This window comes from Mesoplodon densirostris, chromosome 7 (assembly GCF_025265405.1).
Source record: "Mesoplodon densirostris isolate mMesDen1 chromosome 7, mMesDen1 primary haplotype, whole genome shotgun sequence".
NCBI lineage: Eukaryota > Metazoa > Chordata > Mammalia > Artiodactyla > Ziphiidae > Mesoplodon > Mesoplodon densirostris.
Genome location: NC_082667.1, coordinates 87,855,021 through 87,873,759, shown reverse-complemented (window position 1 = coordinate 87,873,759; position 18,739 = coordinate 87,855,021). Strand labels below are relative to the sequence as shown.

General features: G+C 41.8%; 1 pseudogene; it reads right to left on the bottom strand.

Annotated features, from left to right (window-relative positions):
* The window catches only part of LOC132494220 (centrosomal protein of 78 kDa-like), a 134,271-nt pseudogene extending 119,733 nt beyond the window's left edge, over positions 1–14,538 (bottom strand).
* Between the last annotated feature and the right edge of the window lie 4,201 nt (positions 14,539–18,739).

The window sequence follows — 18,739 nt, the reverse complement described above, 5'->3', positions numbered from 1 at the left end:
GTCCCATGTGTTCATTTTTGTTTTGATTTCCATTTCTGTAGGAGGTGGGTCCAAAAGGATCTTGCTGTGATTTATGTCATAGAGTGTTCTGCCTATGTTTTCCTCTAAGAGTTTGATAGTGTCTGGCCTTACATTTAGGTCTTTAATCCATTTTGAGCTTATTTTTGTGTATGGTGTTAGGGAGTGATCGAATCTCATACTTTTACATGCATGTACCTGTCCAGTTTTCCCAGCACCACTTATTGAAGAGACTGTCCTTTCTCCACTGTACATTCCTGCCTCCTTTATCAAAGAAAAGGTGACCATATGTATGTTGGTTTATCTCTGGGCTTTCTATTCTGTTCCACTGACCTATCTTTCTGTTTTTGTGCCAGTACAATACTGTCTTGATTACTGTAGCTCTGTAGTATAGTCTGAAGTCAGGGAGCCTGATTCCTCCAGCTCCATTTTTCGTTCTCAAGATTGATTCGGCTATTCGGGGTCTTTTGTGTTTCCATACAAATTGTGAAATTTTTTGTTCTAGTTCTGTGAAAAATGCCAGTGGTAGTTTGATAGGGATTGCACTGAATCTGTAGATAGCTTTGGGTAGTAGAGTCATTTCCACAGTGTTGATTCTTCCAATCCAAGAACATGGTATATCTCTCCATCTATTTGTATCATCTTTAATTTTTGACTCTTAATGGACATTTCGTTTGTTTTCAGTTTGTGCTAATGCAAATCATGGACAGGAATCCTGCTGTACCGGTTATTCTGGTGCATTTACACAGGGCGGGGTTGAGGGCTGCTGGCTCACAGGCTATTTATATACCTTCAGTTGATGGAGAGGGCTAAATGCTTTCCAAAGTAGTTGTGTCGATTTACACTCCAGTATAAACAGGGTAGAAGATTCCCATAGTACTCGAGGTCTACAATACCTGATACTACCAGATTGTATGTATTTGTCCATCTCATTGGCATGCAGTTTCCTTGGTTTTGACTCACTTGTCTCTTATTACTTAACGAAGTCGTACGCTTTTCTCTGTTTACTGGCTGTTTGGATTTCCTTTTTTATGAGGTTTACATCAACTATTGTTATTTTTTATTATTATTTTTATTATTTTATTATTTATTTATTTGTGGCTGTGTTGAGTCTTCGTTGTTGCGTGCAGGCTTTCTCTAGTTGCGGTGAGCGAGGGCTACTCTTCATTGAGGTTGCTTCTCTTGTTAGGGAGCACAGGATCTAGGCGCACGGGCTTCAGTACTTGTGGCACGTGCGCTCAGTAGTTGTGGTTCGCAGGCTCTAGAGCGCCGGGTCCGTAGTTGTGGAGCATGGGCTTCGCTGCTCCGCGGCATGAGGGATCTTTCCGGACCAGGACTCGAACCCATGTCCCCTGCCTTGGCAGGCAGTTTCTTAACCACTGCGCCACCAGGGAAGTCCAACTATTGTTATTTTGAATTCTTCTCCATTTCCAAGTAATACTCTTACATGACTATTTTCTCACTAAATTGGAGGCATTATCTGTTCACTTTCTAACTTACTAATAAGTAAGGGTTTAGTTCCTTTACACTCTTTCCTATGTCCACACTGCTCAGTAAAGTTATGTCATCATGAGTTATTCCACTGCTCATGATCTCTTTGACTTGTAGTCATATACTTAAAAACCTACATTGTTGATCAACTAGAAACTCTCTCAACGTCACACTTTGTAAAATGAGGACATTCATACCATCTTCCCTTTTTTCTACCTCCTGTCTACCTTCCAAACCTAGCTGTTACGTTGTCAAAGTTGAAATTTATATTCTGTTCTATGTGCAGTTAAGTCTTCTGTTATTTGAGAGTCAGTACGGAGTAAGGTTTAAGAGAACAGGCGGAGAGCCTGAACTTAAAGGCTCGATCCAACCTTAAATTAGGTACAGCCTGGGCAAGTTCCTTCCCTGACTTAGCTTCCTGTTCTCAAAAGTGGGAATGATATTAGCACCAACCTCATAAGGCAATTCAGAGGATTAAATGAGTTAATATATGCAAAAACACTTAGAGCCTAATATATACTAAGTACATACCAGTATACAATACATTTCAGTACATACCAAGTTAATACTAATACATACTAAGTATAGTTTACTTTAGTTATTTGTGTTTACATGCAAATTGACAATAAAAGCTGCAAACCAAGACAGTACTGCCATTATTACAATGAAATTAATATTGCCCACTGCAGATGTACTGTGTCTCTGTGTATAGACTACACCTCGTTCCATACTGTGCCAGTGTCACTGCCCTTGTGCAGGGTGACCACATACCCCAAGCCGCCTTGGGCTGTTCCAGTTTATACCTGTTGTCCTGATGTTACAGCATTAGAGTGCCTCCTTACACTATTGAAGTGTAAGGAGTTTGGACAAGTTCTGGTTTGGACAACAAATTAGATACGTGGTCATTACCCCTGTGTGTCACTGAAAAGGGGGACATCTATAGTGTCACGTTGAAGTGGATTCTTCCTTTCCTCACCAATACTAGGTTAAAAATCAACCATAGTTTAGTTGGCTTTATGTTTATGTCCGTATAGCCTTTTCTCCTCTGGAGTTCAAGTTCCTTCTCCTCTTCCTCTCCCTCCTCCCTTCCAACAGTGCCTAATACCTAGTAAGTACAATATGCCTCAAGGTGTTTCTATGCTCTCAATCACACAATCAATAGAAGCCTCTCCACTCTAGACTAGCTGCAATCTGCACTGAATCCCCTATTACCTTCCTTCTTGGTTTATTGCCTCATTTTGCTGGATTATGTCTATAAATAGCTTAAGGTGTAGCACAGGAGGTCAATTTTTCAAATTTCTTTCTGTACAAAATATCTTCTTCAGCCTCCACGTATGACTGATAGTTTGGCTGGATACAAACCCCTAGGGTGAAAAGTATGTGCCTGAAAAACTTTGGAGGTATCTTTCTAATGCCTTCCAGGATCCATGGTGCTCATGACAAGTATGATAAAGTCAGATTTTAAATTTTCTTTTTAGGTAGCCAGTATTTTTCTCTCTGGAATGGATGTATCCTCTCAGTATTTTATTCTATTTTAATTTATTTTTTCAGTATTTTAAAGTTTCACAAGGAAGGGTGCCTAGGTATGAGGCTATTCTTGCTCGTCTTGTATAACTATTTTCAGTCTGAGGCCTGATGTCTACTTTCAGCTGTGGGGAATTTTGTTGCCCTTTGATAGCTTCCCTCCAGTTTTTTTCTGGGTCTAGAGTTTCTAATAGTAACATGTGGGATCTCCCAGATGCAGCCTCTCTAACATATTTCTATCACATTTTCCATTGTGTCTTTCTTTTTTATACACTGAGAAATTTTTTAAATTCCTACTGAATTTATTTCAGCAACCATATTTTCATTTCCAGAATACCTCTCTTGATTTCTGACCATTCTCTTTTTAATTAACTCCCTAGTCTTATTTTATAGTTTCTAGGTGTGTTTAAACCTCTCTCAGGATATTAATTAAGGTTTTTCCTTAATTTATTTTGTTCCCTAAATTGTCCCTGGTCCTACTAGGATATGTTTTCACTCTTTTTCCCCCTCTCTGATGTTGTAAGCTTTACTCAGCTATCAGGTAAATGACAGTTATTTTCTATTTAAGAATGAGTGCAGAGAGCTTCCCTGGTGGCGCAGTGGTTGAGAGTCCGCCTGCCGATGCAGGGGACACGGGTTTGTTCCCCGGTCTGGGAGGATCCCACATGCCGCGGAGCGGCTGGGTCCATGCGCCATGGCCGCTGAGCCTGCGCATCCGGAGCCTGTGCTCCGCGATGGGAGAGGCCACAGCAGTGAGAAGTCCCCGTACAGCAAAAAAAAAAAAAGAATGAGTGCAGAAAGCTCCCTGAAGTCAACGATTGATTGGCTTCTTATGCAGGAAGAAGCGGGGAGTAACTGTAACAGGATCCCCCCCAAACACAATTTTCTCGGGTGTAAAAACTCACACTAGCTGCCCTAGATCTCGCCAGTTTCACTGTTTTCAAAATGAAATCATCTCATTTCAGGAGGGTGAGAGCGGGGCTGGGTGTCCACTCCTCCAAACACAACCCTTCAATGAGCTCCCCTATTTCAGTCACACTTTTAACTAACCCCACCCTCTCTCATACATGCGCATCAAAGCACGGAGCTACTTCTGCAGGTGGGGTCAGAATCCTCCTCAGTTGCACGTGGTCCCTGTGCATATTCTAGGTGATGCTTTTCCTCTGTTCTACTGCTTCGGTTTCACACTCTTCCACCTGTCTTCCGTCTTCCCAAACTATGTTGAAATCTCTTGACTATTGTGGGCTTATATACTTAAACACTTTGATACCATCATTTTTGTGTCTTGTCAAAATGGAGAAGAGCTAAAAGGGTTCTCATGCATTCTGAATCTGCTATTCTGTGGTCCCAGTGTTTAAACTTCTTGGTCTTCCCCAGTGTCTATCACTGCTTTTAGAAATACAATCTCCTGGTCTACTCGTGAAGGAAATGAATACACCACATCTAAAATGACAAGGAATGAGGGTTACATGCTCTAGGGTCTTGTCGTACTCTGCTATTTACTAAAAAACCACTTACGTGCTACAAATTGTAGGTGCTCATTTATAAAACGAAAGGGGGTAACTCTACATGAACTAAAGATTTCTCCTGCTCTAACTCATAATTTTCTAAGTTCTTTTCTTAAAATTTCTCTATATTATCATTAATTTTCATTAAAAAAATAAAAATCGGGCTTCCCTGGTGGCACAGTGGTTGAGAGTCTGCCTGCCGATGCAGGGGACACGGGTTCATGCCCCGGTCCGGGAGGATCCCACATGCGGTCGAGCGGCTGGGCCCATGAGCCATGGCTGCTGAGCCTGTGCGTCTGGAGCCTGTGCTCCGCAACGGGAGAGGCCACAACAATGAGAGGCCCGCGTACTGCACAAAAAAATAAAAAAATAAAAAAATAAAAAAATCTAACTTTCTCTTTTGAAAATCAAAGAGTAATTCCCATAGTCCTACAATAATGGGATAATTAGTTCTGAAACCTGTCAAGTTTCATGTTTCATATGAAAAGAAAATCACATTAAATAATTTTTAAATTTAAATAATTTTTTTAAATTAAACATGGACTTTGTAGCACAAAGACAAGGTCCCCCCAAATGGTGTTGCTTTATTTACTAGAAGTGTTCAGCTCTGCATTGAAGTTGAAATAAAATAAATATATTATTTTTGAGGTGCAAAAATTTCTTATGAAAATCAATTTTTCTTTTCTGTCCATACAAACAAAAGTATGGAATGACATTAGAGGTCAGGTTTATTTGGTAATAGAATGTAGCTTCTTGATATTTTTGATTTTAGGAAAGGAGAATATCAACATCGAAACGTTTTTCAACTTTACTTTTATTTAAAATGAGGCCATATTTTCCTCTTATAAAAAGAGAGTTCAACTAGAACTGTCAATTTTCTCATCTTTAAACAAGAGCACTGAATCAGCTGACTCTACTCATTCAGAACTCAATTTCTTTATCTTATGATCACTAAGCTTCTCCCTAAATCTAATATACTAAGGTTCTAAGGAAAGGAAAATATATTACTAACGACAATTTTGATTTTTATTTCTTAGAGTTCAAGTGTCCACCATTCACCTTGGTCTAAGTTTAAGGAACCATTCAAGGGGATACAACGCAGATGGGAGGAGAAAACAGAACCCTCACACAAGCTGTGCAGTGTTGCAGTCAGGCTTCCATTTGAAAAATAATCTTCTCTATAGCTTTAAAGTGATAACTTTGTACCTGCAATGCTTCTTGTTTCAAACGGATTTTCTCTGGCTCCTCCTGAACACGTTCTGAGGAAACGTCGACCTCTTCGATTTCTGTGGAGGAAGGACTCTCTACTGCCACAGTCACAGGAAATTCTGATGCACCTGAGTGTCTGAGGAAGACGATAAGAAATCACAGAGTTGTTACACTAAAGTGCAAAGAAAGAAGACAAGATTGTAAAATAGATAACACAAGCCAGATCCAAATATGCAAATATTAAAGGGCATTTAACAAAAGTGATCTGCGGTATCATTATTTATAAATGTCTCTCACTGCTCCTTAGTCTAAAACAGGCAATGACTAAGTAAAATTACAGGAACTTATTTTTGCTATGTTACTGTACAGACCTCTGTTGTACATGGTTAGGATTAGTAATGGGAATTTCCCATATTATTTTATTAAGTTGCACTGTTGGTGGGAATGTGAATTGGTACAGCCACTATGGAGAACAGTATGGAGGTTCCTTAAAAAACTACAAATAGAACTACCATATGACCCAGCAATCCCACTACTAGGCATATACCCTGAGAAAACCATAATTCAAAAAGAGACATGTACCAAAATGTTTATTGCAGCTCTATTCACAATAGCCCGGAGATGGAAACAACCTAAGTGTCCATCATCGGATGAATGGATAAAGAAGATGTGGCACATATATACAATGGAATATTACTCAGCCATAAAAAGAAACGAAACTGAGCTATTTGTAATGAGGTGGATAGACCTAGAGTCTGTCATACAGAGTGAAGTAAGTCAGAAAGAGAAAGACAAATACCGTATGCTAACACATATATAAGGAATTTAAGAAAAAAAATGTCATGAAGAACCTAGGGGTAAAACAGGAATAAAGACACAGACCTACTTGAGAATGGACTTGAGGATATGAGGAGGGGGAAGGGTAAGCTGTGACAAAGCGAAAGAGAGGCATGGACATATATACACTACCAAACGTAACGTAGATAGATAGTGGGAAGCAGCCGCATAGCACAGGGAGATCAGATCGGTGCTTTGTGACAGCCTGGAGGGGTGGGATAGGGAGGGTGGGAGGGAGGGAGATGCAAGAGGGAAGGGATGGGGGAACAGATGTATATGTATGACTGATTCACTTTGTTATAATTAAATATAATTAAAAAAATAAATAAAATAAAATAAAATAAGGCAAAAAAAAACCAGTCTGGAAGAAAATGTAGTTTTTCAGAGGAAAATACATCAGTAAAGGGACTGATGAATAATCAGAAAGTCAACATATCTAAGCTGTAAATAATAGACATTAGAATTTTAAAAAATAAATCACATACACATACACAACTAAAACTGACCCATCAAAAATTTCATCTTCTCACCACCCTTAAGCCAAAACTAGGGCAACAGTAATACAATTCTCCCATCAAGCTTTACTGACACTGCAATGTTGTTCAATAGGACATTTCCAAACATTTAAAAACTGACCTGGCCACAACCCCATAAAAGTCTACAGATCATAAAGAACTGTGCTGGGATTATATAACCACGCAGAAGACAAGTCACTAGGACATCATTTTGACAACAAGCAGCAAACCCTGCAGCATAGGAAAACCCTAACAGGAGAACGAGGTCCCTTCTCTCTGGGAATGCAAGGCCAGGACTGACACCCAAGATGCTCTTCTCTCAACCTCAGCAGTGGTGCCTTTCACAGAGCAACTATGCAGTCTCCCAAGACCACTGGGAAGGAGAATCTGATACTGACAGTATTAGCTTGCCATAAGGCCATAAGCGAGGGAATGTGTGTGGCCTTGGTGAGAGAGCAGAGGTTTGGGAGATGTTGCTTTATATTGGCTTTCAGATCAGGAATTTGTACATACAGCCCTCAAACAACGTTTCTTGAAAACATGTGAACATTCTTGAGTATGACAGCTCCATGTGAGGGGTCAGAAATGGCAGTCAAGTTCGTTTCACTGGGTAACAGCTGATTTGCGGACTGGAAAACAGGCTTCCTTGTTTACAGACATAACCACAAGGCTGCCATTTATGCGCCAAATCCACACAACTACACAGTTGCATTGGGAGAGCGACCAAACATGTTTTACATGGATTTATTTCAGAGAGGGAAATGCTTCATGTAAGGCTCTGTCAGTTTAAAAAGCAAGAAGAATGACCATCCACCTTTCCCAATTCAAGCCCTATATATCATAAATATGATAGCTACACACCAGCAACTGATTACATACATCACAAGCTTTGATGAATGGAAAGCCCCTAAAAAGATATCAACAAGACGAAGTTAGATCTTCATGTAAATACATCACCAGTTAAACCCAGTTAATACAACTATTTAGTATTATGTACAGTATCCATACAGAATTGTGTATAAAAATAAATAAGCTCAAAAGAAGGACCTGGAAAGCTCTGCTATGGAGAAAACTGAACAGCATTAAGCCGACTGGCTTGGTAATAACTCTCTGAACAGCTGAGAGCCCCCTTCAGTTCCTATGTTCAGGATGGTTGAGATTTCAGTCTCACTTCTTTAAATGGTGATATTAATTGTTCTCTAATTTACCACTCTGTGTAACGAGGATGGACCTGAGATTAAGTGTCTCAGGAAGAAGATAGGAAACCACAGAGTTGTTAAACTCAAGTGCAAACACTGGGGATTCAACACTATAGTTTAGGCAACAGCAATTCACATCACCATTTAGTCATATTCTTTCTACAAAACAAAAGCTGCACTCACATGTATGAAAAGACAAAAATTAACTGCCATCTGTATCAATATGTTAATGTGCTTCAATCACATATGTTTTCATGAAAGTTTAAACATCAAATCACCTTTAAGATCTTGACCATGTGATCTGTTCCCTGCCATGTCAGATTATACCCTGTGAAGTTTACTGTCTTAACAGTGATAGAGTTCTTTATACCTTGACAAGTAACTAAAAGGAAAAAAAAACCACACACACAATAAGATGAAGAGCCTATACATTTGTCAATCTTGACTTATTTGCTTTTCTTGAGTCAATTGGAGGTTTATAGCCACATTCTTAAAATCATTAACTACAATCTTCCCAAACAGGTAATTGATGAACTGATGCATCCTAAAACTCGTCAGTAACAAAGTGTTATTCCAGTTTACAGCAACAGTTTAATTCTATTTAGGTACTAAAACTGAATACACTGAATACTGCAAACTTTATTCCCAACCACTCAGTAAAGTACTACATACTTTTGAGACAAAGGAAAAAAAAAGAAAAACCTGAAAAGCATACGATTCTTCCGATTTTCATTTCCAATGATACATGCCAATCTTGATGATCAATCAGCGATTTAAATGTCAACTATAAACCCAGTATTTTATTAGCTGCTATGCAGTATACTAGAGCAATAGAAGAGAGAGGACCTCAAACTCTCTGTTCCCTCAGATTGAAAGGCAGGCTTCCTGACCCCTCCAGACCACTACTGAACACAGGGAAGGCACACTAATCTTTCAGGACCCTAATCAAGAGTCACCTGCTTTGTGATTACTTCCATGACACACCCTCACCAACACCACTGAGTTTGCTGCTCCTACGGGACGTTACATATATTTCTTCTTTTAACACATACCACGGGGCTTCCCTGGTGGTGCAGTGGTTGAGAGTCCGCCTGCCGATGCAGGGGACACGGGTTCGTGCCCCGGTCTGGGAAGATCCCGCATGCCGCGGAGCGGCTGGGCCCGTGAGCCATGGCTGCTGAGCCTGCGCGTCCAGAGCCTGTGCTTCGCAACGGGAGAGGCCACAACGAGAGGCCCACATACCGCAAAAAAAAAAACAAAAAACAAAACACATACCACGGTGCATCATAATTATGATTGCAGATAGATGTTCTAACAATTGAAAGAGAATGATGACTTTTTTGCTCTTCATCTTGCTATTTCCCTTCCCATAATACTTCTTGAAGAGAAACCATAAAAATATAAACAAACAGAGAAAACAGAAAATATACAAAACATGTAGTTTGTGGCTTAACACAAACTTAAGTAAGATTAATTCTGACAGTATCCAGCATGACAAACTTCCATGGTACAAATGAGAATGGACCAAGGTTTGAGCAGGTACAGGAGACAATCCAGGCCTGAACACTACCAACAAAAGGTAGACAGGAAAAGGTAGACAGACATGGTGTGTAGGAAATCACGAGACCAGTCTGATGGGAAGACACTTAAACAAGACTGAAACCCACTTTCTAAACCTCCATCCCCAACTGGACAATTCACAAGACACAGGTGCACCAAAGAAGCCAATTATTCAATCCCTTTAATGGGGAGGAACAGTTTAAACTTTTACTGGTTTAGTTAGCCCCAAAAGCAACTATCAAATGTTGGCAGGACACAATGAAGGCTCACGTTTGTTAACATAGTTAAGTCTCTCTCTCACACAACTAGCCCACTTAGCTCCATGTTCCTTAGAGCACCCGACGGACATACACAGCATTTATGAGCTTTACACAACTGAAAGGTCACATTTTTATTTCTTATCGCAGGAACACGACTTCTGAAAACTCTTTTTCTGTCACAACCTAAAGCAAAATTATTGTAAAATGAGTGATTTAAACCATACATTTTATCATCATTAAAAAGTATCTAAATAAAAACAAAAGCATCTGCTCTGGGGTAAGGATTAGAAACGACTCCTGCCCTTAAAGCCTTCATTAAGGAGGAAGATGTATAAACTCAAAATTTCAATCACATGAGATAAATAAACGTAACCTTTATGCACAGAGCTTCCTATGGAGGCAAAAAGTTATATCTAAGTGACGGCTTCATGATAACCCTGAAGTACAGTCTGGAAAGATGAGACTATGCAGAGTTGGAGTAGGAGGTGCATTAGCTGCAGAGGGAACATGTGTGAAAAGACACTCAAGCCTGACTCCTGCTGGGCACTGTAAATACTGCAGGTGGGGATGACTAAAGGCCAGGGGTCCAAGTGTGAGAAGAGACAGAAATGAAAATAGAGATGTTGGTCCAAGCAAGCCTGGGAGAGAGCATGGCTTGTATTCCACAGGTGGTGAGACCTGGGGCTACCACTAGCTGAGTAAGGATGCCTCTGCTGATTAGAAAAAGGCTTCCTGCTGCTGAAGGACCGACTAGATAAAGGGAGTGATCACAAAAAGCTCCCCTTCCTCAGGGCAAAGAGCCCTATAAGGCTTGGCCGAGCACAGTTCATATTACACGCCTCCGTGCAGAGCACACGCTGGGCGGCTAGTATGCACTAACTCTGTGTGGGCAAGCCATTAGCAGCATTATTTTAAGCACATCTTTTTCTGTTAGAAGATCACTTAACCCGAGTAGGCAGATGAACTTAGAGGAACTGAACCCAGGGGCCGTGAAACCACCCAGGTGTTTCTGCCATAGTCTGGGCAAAATGTAATATGGATGAAGAAGCAAATTTAGGAGGAGGCCAAAATTTACAAGCTAGACCCACTGGATGCAAGACATAAAGAAAGTTCAGTGAAGGAACTCTGAAGAGAATGGGCTCTACAATAAATTTTTCTTACATTCAATGTCAAATATCAGGCAAAATTAAGTACAGTGGCCTTTAAGGTCCCTTCCAGCTCTAATTTCTTTTGATTTCTAACTTATTACTCTGGTTAAGTAAAGTCCCTTCAGAGGTACAGAACAGTTCTTATACCTGAATGGGATGCAAAGAATAATCTGACTTCTCTTCACCAGGGGATGAGTTGAACTATCCTTGCAGAAGAGATAACAGATGGTGTGAACCCCAGATCCTAGAAAAGGGCCAGGCACACGATAAGTATTCAGCTTTTCAAAATCAAATGAACAATCATTTCCTGTCCTAGATCTTTACACCCTTCCTCTGCTGGCTGCTTTCTCACAGCTTATAAACATCCTCAAATATACCCACTTAAAAATCTCTCAGACCTATGATTCTTTGGATCTTCTTGTGGATAACCTAAGTCTCTACCATGCCTTCAAACACCTGTCCTCCCAAAAAGCCCAGATCTGTACCTTGGGTCCAGACCCGTCTACCAGGCCCCTCTAAAGCACTGAAGATGAAGTAAGATCCTCTCGCCAGCCCCAATCCCTTCCTACTGGGCTCTGTATCTCTCAAAAAGATGCAGCTGTAAACTGTCACCCACGCTTGCTGCCCTCCCTTTTCTAACTGGTCACCAGGCCCCACCCATTCTCTCTCAGATATGCAAAACCCAGTCCCACCTTTCATAACTTCAGTGGGACCCTCAGATTACAATTCACCCTGCACCAAATCAACTGCCTCCCACATGGAGGTCCGAGTGAGCCTCTAAACCCCAAGTTCATCTCACTGTTCTTTGGTGTTTCCCACAGCCTTCAGGGTAAACATCCAAACTTCTGACAGGACAAACAAGGCCCCCTTCTCTTGGGCCCCACTAAGTTTCCAGTATCAACTCTCATTTCTCTCCCAAACCCTGAGTTCCAGTCCTGTACAGTAGTTTTGCCATATTTTCTTATATTTCTCAAACTTCAACACACACTGCTCTCTCCTGCCACCCCAGGAGCTTCTACATATCCTTAGAAAGGATGGCACCTCCTCCAAAAATCCTACCCTGAACTTTCCCTTCCAAGATTCTGTGCTCTATAGCACCAGAACTCACTTCTTCCAGAGCACTGACTACTGTGCTTGTGTTTACTTGCTGCCCAGTAGAAGGGAAGATTACCTAGGGCAGAAGCATCGTCTCCAGCAGCCCTTGGTTCTGACAACTCATTCAAGTGCCAGGATACTTTACACACATAACCTGCTTAATTAATTCTAAGAACCCACAGAAAGAGTGGTTATTAATGTCATTTTACAAGTGTGGGGATTGTAGTGCAAAAGAAACCTGCCCAGGCCACAGACACCATAAGCCCTGGAATTCAAACCCTAGGCTGCCTTCACACCAGTGCTCTTTCCACTATATGATACGACTACTGAAAAACAGATTTTTTCTTTCCTGAGCCCTGTTTTAATGGAAAGGAAATGAAGCTGGGATATATCCATTTCCTAATCGCTTTGGTGTGTACCAGGCAAAGTCATTCAACAGACCAGGTAACATCTGTGCAACAATTAACGATGCTCCAAACTGTGCTAAGTGTTCTACTTTGTACAGTCTAGAAGCATTAACACAGTGCATCCTTGTAACCGCCACAGAGACTGGGTCCTGTTAAGCCCACGCTACAGATGACAACACTGAGACCTTGAAGCCTTAAGGCACTCGGCCGGGGTCACCGAGCTGGCAGGAGTCCTAGGCCGCATGCCCCGTCTAGTGCACGCACACCCGGTCACTGGGCGCTGGTTCTAGTGCCCACCCTCCACCTTGCACCATTTAAAACCCCGCTTCTCAGCGCCCACACGAGGGGCCCTGGAAGCGGGAAGTACAAACCTGTCTCGACAAGCCGTGGCTGGAAGAAGCTCTGGATACAGATCAGGGGCAGCGGGTGCTCAGGAGCGGCGCCCAGTGCACCCCGCGGAGGCGGTCGGCCTGAAGTCCAGCAGGCCCTCCTGTAGGGAAGCGCGCACGGAGGGCAGAGGCACCGAGTCCTGCAGCGCGCACAGGTCCTCAGAGCGCGGAAAGATATCGACCACGCTGTCCCGGCGCAGCTTCACCAAGGGATCATGGCCCGAGCGCGGCCTCGGGGACGCTGGCTGCGGACACGATGCCCACACCCGCCTGGGGGCCCCGGCTCGCCTCCCGGCCCCTCGGGCGCCCACCGCCCGGCGGCTGCGGCCCCGCAGCGTGCGCAGGACCGGCGTCGCAGCCAGAAGACATAGGGCCACGGGCCCCAGCTACGCCAACCTCCCCCATGCCACGCTCCAGACACCCCGCAGGGCCTGGTGTTGGCGCACGCATCTACGCCCTCCACGCCGCGGGGCTGCCCTTTAAGTCAGTGGGCGGGACCGTGGGGGCGGGGCTCGAGGACGTCAGCACGCTCGCCGTGCGTCGCGTCCGCATGCAGCCTGTCTCCCATGGTGACGCGGCCTGAAGAGTAGGGGCTTGAGCTCTGAGACTAAGGCAGCGCGAAACGTTGGAGGTGTGGAGACTTTGGGGCTTCCAAAAAGCGTTTGCTGACTCATCCAAACAAAAGTGAGACCTGGTTGTATCAACGCATTTGAAAAGTAAACTCCCGTAAGTGTCTGTGCTCCCCCCGCCCCGGAGAGAGCGTGTATTCCGTGAGGGACACACGAAAGGCTGAGTGAACGTCTGCCTGTGGTCCCTTACCTGGTGCACGGGTGTGTGAATTTATGCGGAGAGCTCTTAATTTCTGTCGTTTCTGCTAACTTGACACGGTAGTTGGCAAATGGTGACGTGTTCCATGCATTCAGGACATGATCGTGGTTACTAATAATCACTTTGTTTTGTACTGACAACTCCACAGAGAATTTACTACTGAATATCCACTTTACAGAAGAAAAAGTGAGGCGTAGGAAGTGAAGTGACCGAGTAAGAGTGAGGACTCAGACAATTGGTGTTAGTAAATGAACCCTGCAAGGAGGCCGTTAGCCTGCGGTGGCTCTAGTGATGTGGCCGCCTACGTAAAGCAACCAAAATCTAAGCCTGTCAACGCCTCAGGGTGACGCACAGCGCTGAGGACAACCAGTCACAAACCACCAACTAGGCTTTAAAGCGATAGCAAGTCAGTCATTTCCTTGCTTTGCTTCTGCCCTTTGAAACTAAAAATCTCTGCAGCTCCTGTGGCTGGAGCGCTCCTCACCACTTCCGCTTTGGCGGTGCCTGAATTGAATCTAGTTTTGCTCACGTAAAGTCTTGTTTTAAACATGCCTCAGTTTGTCTTTTAACATTGGCCGTAGAAGTTGGATTTGTGTCCAGTTTCTAGAACAGTGGTCGTCCTCTGGTCAGGCCTTAGGCGTTATGCATACAACGTTCCTCTTCTACCACCACCTTCTGGATGCCTCCACCCACTACCAGCTCCCGCGTATCAGATCCCCTAGATGTGGTCAGCAATGGCTTTCACATGCAGCGTGCTCACATTATAACATTGCAGACACCCCTCCGTCCTCCAGCCAGCGTGTGAACTGAAACATTACCATTGTTGTTGAAGAGCCTGCTGTGACCACTTTCCCAAACACAGCCACTCCCCAGCTGACCCTGGGTGACCACTCTTCTGAACTTGGTCTCCATCACTGCATGGATGTCTTTCTACTTAGGCTACATTTTTAAGTATTCTTAAACCTCATATAGTATTCTGCTATGTTTTCTCTTCTTACTTGCTTTTTTTAGTGTTATCTTTGCTAGGTTCATCCATGCTGACACGTAAAGATCTGTCTAGTTCATGTACTTTCCTCACTATGTAGGATCCCCTTGTAGGGAAATACAATAATTTATATGTGCATTTTCCTGTTGATGGATATTTAAATTGTTTCCAATTTTCAGTATGATTTCTGTTTTAAAAAAATTTTTATATACTTTTTAAAGGTTACTTTACATTTACAGTTATTACAAAATATTGGCTCTATTCCCTGTGTTGTACAATACATGTTTGAGCCTATCGTACACCCAGTAGTTGACATCTCTCACTTCCCCACCCCGTATTGCCCCCTCCTCCCCCTCCGCACTGGCAACCATTAGTTTGTTCTCTGTATCTGTGACTCCCCTTCTTTTTGTTGTATTCGGTAGATTGCTGTATTTTTTAGATTCCATATATAGGTGATATCCTACGGTGTTTGTTTTTGTTTGACTTATTTCACTTACCACAATGTCCTCCAAGTCCATCTGTGTTGCCGCAAATGGCAACATTTCTTTCTTTTTTAAGGCTGAGTAGTATGCCATTGGTTATATGTACCACATCTTCTTTATCCATTCATCACTTGATGACACTTAGGTTGCTTCCATATCTTGGTAATTGTAAATACTGATGCTCTGAACATTGGGGTGCATGTATCTTTTCAAATACATGTTTTTGAAATCACGTGTTTTTGTTCTTTTTGGATTTATACCCAGGAGTGGAGTTGTTAGGTCATATGGCAGTTCTATTTTTAGTTTGTGAGAACCCTCCATACTGTTGTCCACAGAGGCTGCACCAGTTTACATTCCTACCAACACTGCACCAGGGTTCCGTTTTCTCTAAAAATTGTAGATTTTCTTCCTAGGGGTAATTGAGGTGATAGTTGAATAATAACATAAGATCAGACGAAGTCTAAAAAAATTTTAGAAAAGCTGGATAGAGTAGGAGAACTTCTGTTCGCTGGTGTCTGAATGTTAGAGAGACACCAAGACATGTGGGCCAAGTTCTGGAGAGAAGGGAAACACAGACGCAAGCTTGACATTTGGTGCAGCTTTTCTCCTTGGGGCATTTGCTGATTGAAATGTTACAGCCTAGGAGCTGAAAAGCCAAAGAGTTCAAAGGACTCTAACGACAGAAGCCAAACGGCAAGAACCGTTTTCCATTGATAAACAGCATTTTAACTATGTAGAAGCAGAAAATGAAAAGAAAGAACTTTGCATTACATTTAATACAAGTTTAGGGAGATCTTTGTGGTATATTAATGAACTTATTTGTGGAAATTTAGCCATGTACATTGTGTTGGAGAGGCACCAAGAGTTCAAGAATTCTCACAATTTGAGGACACAGTTGCCTTAAATGTAGGCATGGTGGCACCATTTACATAACAATGATTTGGAGGATGTGTTAGTCAGCTCTTGCTGTGATAATGCTTTGGAACTAATCACCCCAAACTCAGTTACATAATCAAGAATTTATTTTTCTTGGACCTATGGGCTAGCTGCAGTGGCTCTCTTTTAGACCTCTAGATGGCTAGTTTTGCTCCATGTCCTGGGTCAGTTTGAGGTCTCTCACACACCTCTTCCTCTGGAGCCCAACTGTGAGGCCTCAGCTCCCAGGCCCTGTCTTCTCTAAAAGTTCACTGAAACATAAGAGGTGAGCCCAACCGCACAAGCCCATTTAAGGCCTCTTCTGCTCATTTAAGGCCATCATGTCTGCTCATACTTCAGTGACCAAAACATGTCACAGATCTAAGCTGTATTTAGAATATGTGTATTTGTTTAAAGTTGGGTGCTCTCACAGAAGAATATTGCATTTTGGACAGTGTTAGCTTAGCATTTCCATCGGCATTTAAAAACGTGATAAACGTCGTGTGCACTTTTTCACCTTTGAGAACTTTTTGAAATTGTGGGACAATTTCTATGGGGAAAGAGGAAGGTACGTTTTAGAACTCAACTCTAGTTATAGCAGTGTTGGGAGAAGAATTAATGAGATAAGGTCAATACAAATGAAAGATTTGGGATTCACTTATTCATAATTAACATTAGCATTCTTCAGAACATTCCTGGAGAATTGTGATGCTTGCTTTACGTGATTTCTATCATAAATCATTATAATCTGACCAAGCCACTTCAGTAAAACATACATCATACAGTACATCGCATTTTAGTTTTTCCCACCACCGCACAACTTATCATCAGGCACGAAAGGCTACATGTGGTTTGGTTCCATTTATGCGAAATGTCCAGCAGTGGCAGATCCATACACACGGCAAATATTATACATTAGTGGTTGCCAGGGGTTTGGAACAGAGGGAAATAGGGAATGAGTCCTTAAAATGGGTGTAGGTTTCCTTTTGGGGTGATGAAAATGTTTTGCAGCTGGACAGTGGTGATAGTTGCACAACATTGTGACAGTACTAAATTCCACTGAATTGTAAAATGATCAAAATGGTGAATTTTGTGTTCTGTTCATTTTACTACACTAAAAAGGAGAAAGAATTAGGGAAAGACTTAGAGTTTGGGAAAGTAAGGTGAACTGGTCAAGAAAAAGACAGCTCTACTGTTCAGTTTTCTCTCAGCTCTCCCAGTGCATTAATCCTCAGCAAAAAGTAGCCTGAACCTGTAGATGATAGTCATTCAACAGAGTCCAGGGAAAAATACATAAAATAAAAGCCAACTCTTCTTCTTTAGCACATCTATGAAAGGTTAACTTCCTGCTCAGCCACATGGACATTGATGAAGACGTTTCACTTTAGGTGTCCTCTACTTCAGTACTTTACTCACAGCTCATTCACACATGTAGGCAACAGCATTCCTTAATTTGATGGAATCTGCAGTGCTGGTTGTGATCAGTCTCATGAAAAGAAAGGGAAGGAGGAAAAAGCCTCCACATTGACTTGGTGGTCTTGACAAAATGGATGCAGAAGACAGCTTGAGTGTCAAACTGGAAACTTATTTTCCTTTTCCTTTTCTTTTTATCTTTCCTATCAGGTCTTCTGCCCACTTCCCACCCCCTTCTTTCAAACAGGAGAGACACTAATTAGCTGCTTTTTTGTGTTTGTGCTAAAACAACTATTGTTTTGGGTTTCTTGTTGTTTGGTGAACGTTATTGTTTTTACTGCCAAATGAGCTTCGGTGTTTGATGTAGGGGGTCTCTTGGGAACTTAACTTTTTCCAGTTTAAGTGGAAAAGCTTTTTTGTTTGAATGGGCTTTTACTGGGTGCTTCAAGGTTTGCTCTTGGCTCTTTGATGGGGGACGGGATAGCACTGTGTTTCCTTTGAGGTTCCGATAAACAAAGGATCCTATGTCCTCCTGGGCACTTTTTGTTGATTTTGCTGTGTGTCCTCTCTAATAGCCAGATGCAGATTCCAGGAAAATGACATATAAATGAATATAAGTAATCTAATATTTTTAGAATTTGCTTTGGCCATACTCCTGGTCTTATTCTACTTGTAGCAGATGGCTTTAAAGTGCATTAGCTATGTATATATTAAATATAATATAAATATACCAATATTAAATATTATATTGATATATAAATTTAATATACTAATATTTGTATTAATGTATAACAATTATGTATTATATTAATATATATTTTTGCCTAGCATATATTATATACAAAATATATGGGTAATGAAGTGTATTTATATGGTTAATATGTTCATAATATTAATATGATATATCCTGTAATATTGATTATAAAACAACTATATCATAATATATAAATTATAAA